Source organism: Miscanthus floridulus, chromosome 19 (genome assembly GCF_019320115.1).
Source record: "Miscanthus floridulus cultivar M001 chromosome 19, ASM1932011v1, whole genome shotgun sequence".
Classification (NCBI taxonomy): domain Eukaryota; kingdom Viridiplantae; phylum Streptophyta; class Magnoliopsida; order Poales; family Poaceae; genus Miscanthus; species Miscanthus floridulus.
In genome coordinates, this window is record NC_089598.1 from 9,984,816 (window position 1) to 9,991,058 (window position 6,243).

Below are 6,243 nucleotides of genomic sequence, written 5' to 3' on the forward strand. Positions count from 1 at the left end.
GCTCTGCAGCTCTGTCTGAACTTGTGAATGCTCAAAAGGGAGAGTGATCTTGTCAGTAGTTAGTTCCGTTTTGTGGAGTCTGTTTGTCAGTGTTATATGGTTCTTGGATAAGAGGGGCAGCTCTGTTCTGCTACTGACTAGTGAGCAGGGAGCTCTATAGTGAGCAAGTTTGTACGTATGGAGTAGTATTTTATTTTCAAAGACCTTGCATTGGTTGGTTTAGTTTTAGTTGGAGCTGGTAAAGTTCTCTTTGTATTCTCTTTGCTTTGCTGAATCTCTATATCTGTATAGTTCTGTCTCACTTCCTCTCTTTCTCGTCTCATAATATTAATGTAGCAGGAGAATAATGTTGGCATCTGCTTAACATAACATTTATCCACCAGTTAAGTTATCTGCTTGACATGATTAGGGAAGGAAGGATTAACATGTTTGGTTTCGGTGTCATCCATCCGGCCACTACATACGTTCGTGAAGGTTGATCCATTAATGTTTCAACTTTAAAGACGCGTTGAATTGCTGCTGCTCGTTTGATTGGCACATGTAGAACAATTGCCCTGTAAGGCTGTAACACGTTCTATCATCTGCCTGCTGCAATACACCTATTCGCATATACTGAATGAAAACGGACCAACCGGCCAACCCCCAACCATCCACAACTCGACAACACATATATTGAATTAGAGCTTATTAGCATCTCAAAAATAACTCCGGTACTCCTTTTTAAAAAAATAGCACGTCTCAAAGCAACTAATTAAAGAAATTGATTATTTTACATTATATTGCAACTGGGTCCCTCCTGGGCCAGGCCCGTCCAAACCCAGCCCCGTATCCAGACCTAACGCTCTGCTCCGTTACTCCGTCTCAGACGCCGTCGCCAAACATACCGCGATGCGCGAGTACCTCCTCCATTACCGAGCAGCGGCGGCACCTCCTCCAGTCCCTTGCCCCGGCGATTCCCGAGCAGCGGAGGCCTCTAAACTCTAAGTCATGGGAATAGCTTAATTTTTTTTAGGAAGAGCCCTTATAGGCAAGCAATAAAACAGACAAGGTACATGCATTTGAAACAAGATAAAAGACAAAAAGTTCATTTAAATAAACACCATAGCATGCAGGTATCGTCATGAGAAAAATGTGATAAACACAAAATCTACATTACTGATGTAGTTCACTATCATGAAAAACCAAGCGAGAAGAGAGTATGACATTTTCATATAGAAGAAGCAACAAATCTTCAAATCCTCTATAACTTTGTCTTCAAAACGATACATAAGCAAGTAGGTCACTAGATTAATTGATGTCACTGTAAAATAAAATTATAACTCATAATGGTATTAAAGTTAAGAACCATAGAATATATCAAACCTCCTCTAGGATTACAAAATTACTTATGCATTGTATTTAGTCCTAAGTCGACCGATATATCTTCAGTTTTTATTTCGGCCAAAGTTGTAGGCTCTGTTCGGCAGGACTTATTGCTGCTACGGCTGATTTATGAGAGAAAAACATTGTTCCATAGCTGAAAAAGTAGGACTGATTCTGGCTTATAAGCTCAAGCGAACAGAACCGTAGTTTAGATTGATCATGGCCAAGTACTTTACATAGTTCGGTGTCCAAGCATTATTGTTCAGCACAAGTTTGCTTGAACAAAAGATTTATTTCATCGTCATATAGCACTGCTTCTGCTACAATATCTTCAAGATCACATGGATACTCTCGCGCGTGCCTATGGACATAGCCTAATTTTGACAATCAATACAACAAACTCCATTTGCAACATCGAGTTTCAGTTGCCTCTAAAATCTTAGGATATGGGCTAACATAATGTTGTTCTAGGGTAGCGAAAATAGAAGCTCAATAGGATTCATTGGGGGCAGAGCTATTGGAAGTAAGCATTACATTTGAAACTAGGGAGAGGCCAAAAGTTCAGTTAAATAAATAATGTGGTAGGTATCATCATGAGAAAAGCATAATAATAAACACACAAACTACATGAATGTTTGGTACATTATCATGACTAGCAAATATACCTGGGCGTTGCAACGTGAGAAAAAACCGTTCGACTTGTTTGCTTTAGCTAGCATGCTGCACAGCTGCAGCGACTGTGATAGCTTAATTTTTATAGGTGACTTGATGTTGTGAGTGGTTGCTGCAACAATTACAAACGAACAGGTCAGTTATTGGAAACAAGGATGCCAATGTTAAATATTTATGTATTATTCTTTTTATAAAATTTTAAAGATATACTTTATTGTATGATGATCATTGTATCCAAACAATATAAGTTAATATTGGCAATAATATGTCAATGTTGTATTAATTATGTATTGAATTAAATTACAACCTAAATAGGATTTTTTTCTTTAATCATGGGGCACTAAAATATTTTCTCACAAATGTATCATAACTTTAATTTTCATACTATCCATGTGTTGGTAGAGTTATATATCAAAGTTCAATGACTTATTTTGAGAATCCATAAAAATATGTAATTTTAATATCTTATTAAAGTCGGCATGGGTTGATCGTCATCGTGTCTCGATTTTCACATGTCAGCACTTGTCGAGAGTTGCACTGGTATATGCGGATAACTTAAAGATTTGCACTGATATGCAGATAACTCGGAGAAACATTTATTTTGATTAGATTGAATGAAAATTTGCTTAATATTTCAGTTTATGATTTAATTGGTTGGACCATTGACCGCTTCATATTATAGTAATAATTTATATTTAATTAAAACCAACAATTTAGTAATAGAAATATTTATTTATTAAGGGTCAGAGTTTCAAACGTAATACTGTATTTATTTTTACCTTTATCTTTATATTAAAAAAAGCATAGTACTTTATTAGAAATGAAAAAACAAAATAAAATCACGGACACCACCGTGCATGAGCGGGGCAATACATCCAGGATGAGACACCCCGATGGACAATACGGAACATGTACGAGCCGGAGAAGGAAAAAAAGCAGAGATTGAAATAGAAAAAGGCACGAATAGGTCGTTGGTAACGCGGACAAAACACGGATTATGTTGGACGAAAATTTAAAGTTGGTAGAAATTTTGTCTCTTTAGTATTATAGCAATAGCAATAGCAAATATGCCCATGCACTGTGATGGGAGAGAAAAAAATATCAAATTTTAATAGAAAATATTAATTTTATATATTTATTTTTTATCCTTTCTAGAAAATTTAGTAGCTATAAGTTATTCTTTGATCACTATGGCATCCATAATATAAGGGTGCACATATTTGGTACGGCTCTGTGCCAAGTGCTTGTTGTCAGAGTTGGAGCCGCAGTTGAAGGTCTTCAGGAAGAGCCAACGTTTGGCGCTCCAACTTTGGCGACTGAAACAGTTTTGGCTCCATGTATGGGAGGGTAGAAGCATTTCTCACTACAATTTCGTTTGATGTGGCTTCGCTTACTTTGGTGCTAGAGCCATTAATATTGCCAATAATATAATAATATTCTATAAGTTAATATTGGTAATAATATGACGATGTCCTATCAAGTTTATATTGAATTAAACTGCAACCTGATAGATCTTTTTCCTCCATTGTAAGGCACAAAAATATTTACTCGGATATATATCACCATTTTATTTCATGTGTGCCTTGTCGTGAAATGATGAGATCGAATGTCAATCAAGGAGGTTAAGGAAGTTGCAGTCCGATCTGTGTTTTGGCTTTATTTGTTTAGAAAGCCTAAGCGCGTGTTTAGTTTCATGAGGTTGGAATTTAGGGCTACTGTAGCACTTTTATTTTTATTTGGTAATTAGTGTTTAATCATGGACTAATTAGGCTCAAAACGTTCGTCTCGTAATTTCCCACCAAACTGTGCAATTAGTTTTGTTTTTCGTCTATATTTAATGCTCCATGCACGGACCGCAAATATTCGATGTGATAGGTATCGTAGCACTTTTTGAGAATTTAAGGTGGAACTAAACAAGACGTAAATATCATGATTAGTATCCTTTGCGGATTATATTATTATTTCTATTCTTGGTTTGCATGCCATATCTTTACTATAAGGCCCAATTAAAATTACGCTTATCTACCTAAGAATTTGCTCCTCCCAAAAATAACCTCTACTCCATTTAACCCAGAATTTACATCCAGAAAAACCTCCGCTTGCAAACTAACGACACAGATCTACTCTCAGAAGGCTTCACCACGACCGTGTGGCCATCGAGAATTCTAGGCTTCAACGCAAGCTTCAACGCCTGCCTCGCTCGTGCGATCCCCGCACCGCGCCCCAAGCAAAACTTCCCCTCCCGATCTCGCGCGTCGCCCTCTCCTGATTTTCGGTTTCCAAAAAGAAATCTCTCCACTTCCTGATTTTCGGTTCCCAGAAGGGCGTCAGCTTCACGGTCACCGAGTTCGACGCTATCAAGGAGTGCAAGGCCCTTGCGGGAGTTCCTGGACCAGGCCAACAGCGTCCACACCGCCGGTGGTTGCACAGCCGTGGAGTACCGCGAGCGCGGCGTGTTCAACGCTAGCGAGATGGTGGCGCAGATCTGGGAGGTGGAGGCGCTGGGGAACGACCTCTTCGTCGTGGGCAAGGTGCCAGGACTGCCAGCGCTGCTCCGCCTCTGCTTGGCCTCTCCCAGGCCGCTGCTGCTCCCGATGCCCGCGCTGGTGGAGGTGAGGGATGGAGGCGCTGGTGGGATGGGTGGGGCGGAAGGCATTCCCGGGCTTCGGCACGTGAGCGTCATGGAGTTGTACTGACACCTACGTGGGCGCCGTGGAGTCATACGACGCCGATTCGGGCTACTTCCACGAAGGCTATCCGGCCGCTCGCCTCCATCCCACGCAGCAGCTGCTGCCAACGCCGACCCGGGGCATCTCGACCACGCCGCATAAGGTAAGCGCTAGCTGCAGCAGAAATGGTGTTGTTGGCGACTGGATTCCGTGCTGGATGATGGATGTTTTCCGTTGTTTTGATTGCGTTTTATGCTTTTTCATTTTTTCGGTATATGTTTGGATTTAGGTTCTAGAAGGGTCTAAAGAGGAAGCCGATGCCTCTCGTCAAGAGGCTACGCATGGGGGTAATGCATTCCCTTCCTCTCTGCGATTTTGTTTCATAGATTGCCTGGTTGTCATGCCCATTGCGTTCTGCAAGTTTAATGCTGGGATGCTAGAATGTGCGATTTTTTTGTAGTCTAGATGTTCAGTGTGTCCTGCAGCTAAGACCTAAGGATGATATGAACATGTGGAGAAGAAGAGAACACAACACACAGAAGAGAACACAACACACAGAAAACCAAATCAATAATCAACCAATACATACGGCGGTCAAATCATGTCGACCACCGCCATTATTGATGTGCATGCATCATGTGTAGGTAGCTAAGCTAGTAGCTAGGTCGTCGTGCAGCTAGCTAATCTAGTTCCCCTGCCCGGGGCTTGGTACGGACCCCAACACCCGCGACGCCGCATTCCAACGCGCCGCCATCCTCCTGCCGCCGAACTCCAGCGATCCTCGGAGCCCGGTCGTCGTCTCCGTCAATGTCGCCGCTGCCGTGGAACCATCTCCTTTCTTGGCTGCATCCTCCGCGTAGTACGGTGGCGCCTCCTCCCCGCCGGCGCGTGGTAGGTCGGTAACAGGCAGCACCGTTGACGGCGTCGCTGCGGCTGCGCACGGGTCCGACGCCACAAGCATTACAGCGAGGGTGAAGAAGAGAAGGACGAGCACCGCCACTCTGCAGCTGCACGCGGCCATCTTTATCTCTTGCTTGCTCTCGATCGTACGTATTTATCTTCTTTGTCTTTCACGAAGAAATGGGCTGTGGCTGTGGAATAATCTGCTGACCTCTTGGGCGTGTTTTGTTTTAGTCCAAGGCAGCAGCGCGAGGATTTCGAGGGGACTAGGGGAGGGTTTATATAACGCGATCGAGGGCGGCAGCGTACGTGGTTGCTGCGGCCGTGGGCGGTGTGCGTGCATGGTGCCGCCAGCTGCGCGCCTGCGCAGCGTGGGAGAACGCCGTGGCACGCGCGTACGGTGGCAAACCAGGCGAGAGCTGGGTAAAACCAGTTAATTAATAAGTAGCCACACGGTTAATTAATAAGTAGCCATCTAATATCAACTAGCTAACTGTTAGCTGGCAACTTATGACTCTGGTTGAGTGTTGTTTGAATCGGTGGATGGATTGGTAGTAAATGGACGTTTCTTTTTCTTACTATCTCCATTCTCTTTTACAAGGTACTCCCACCGTCCCTAAATAATTGTCGCCGTTGAAGT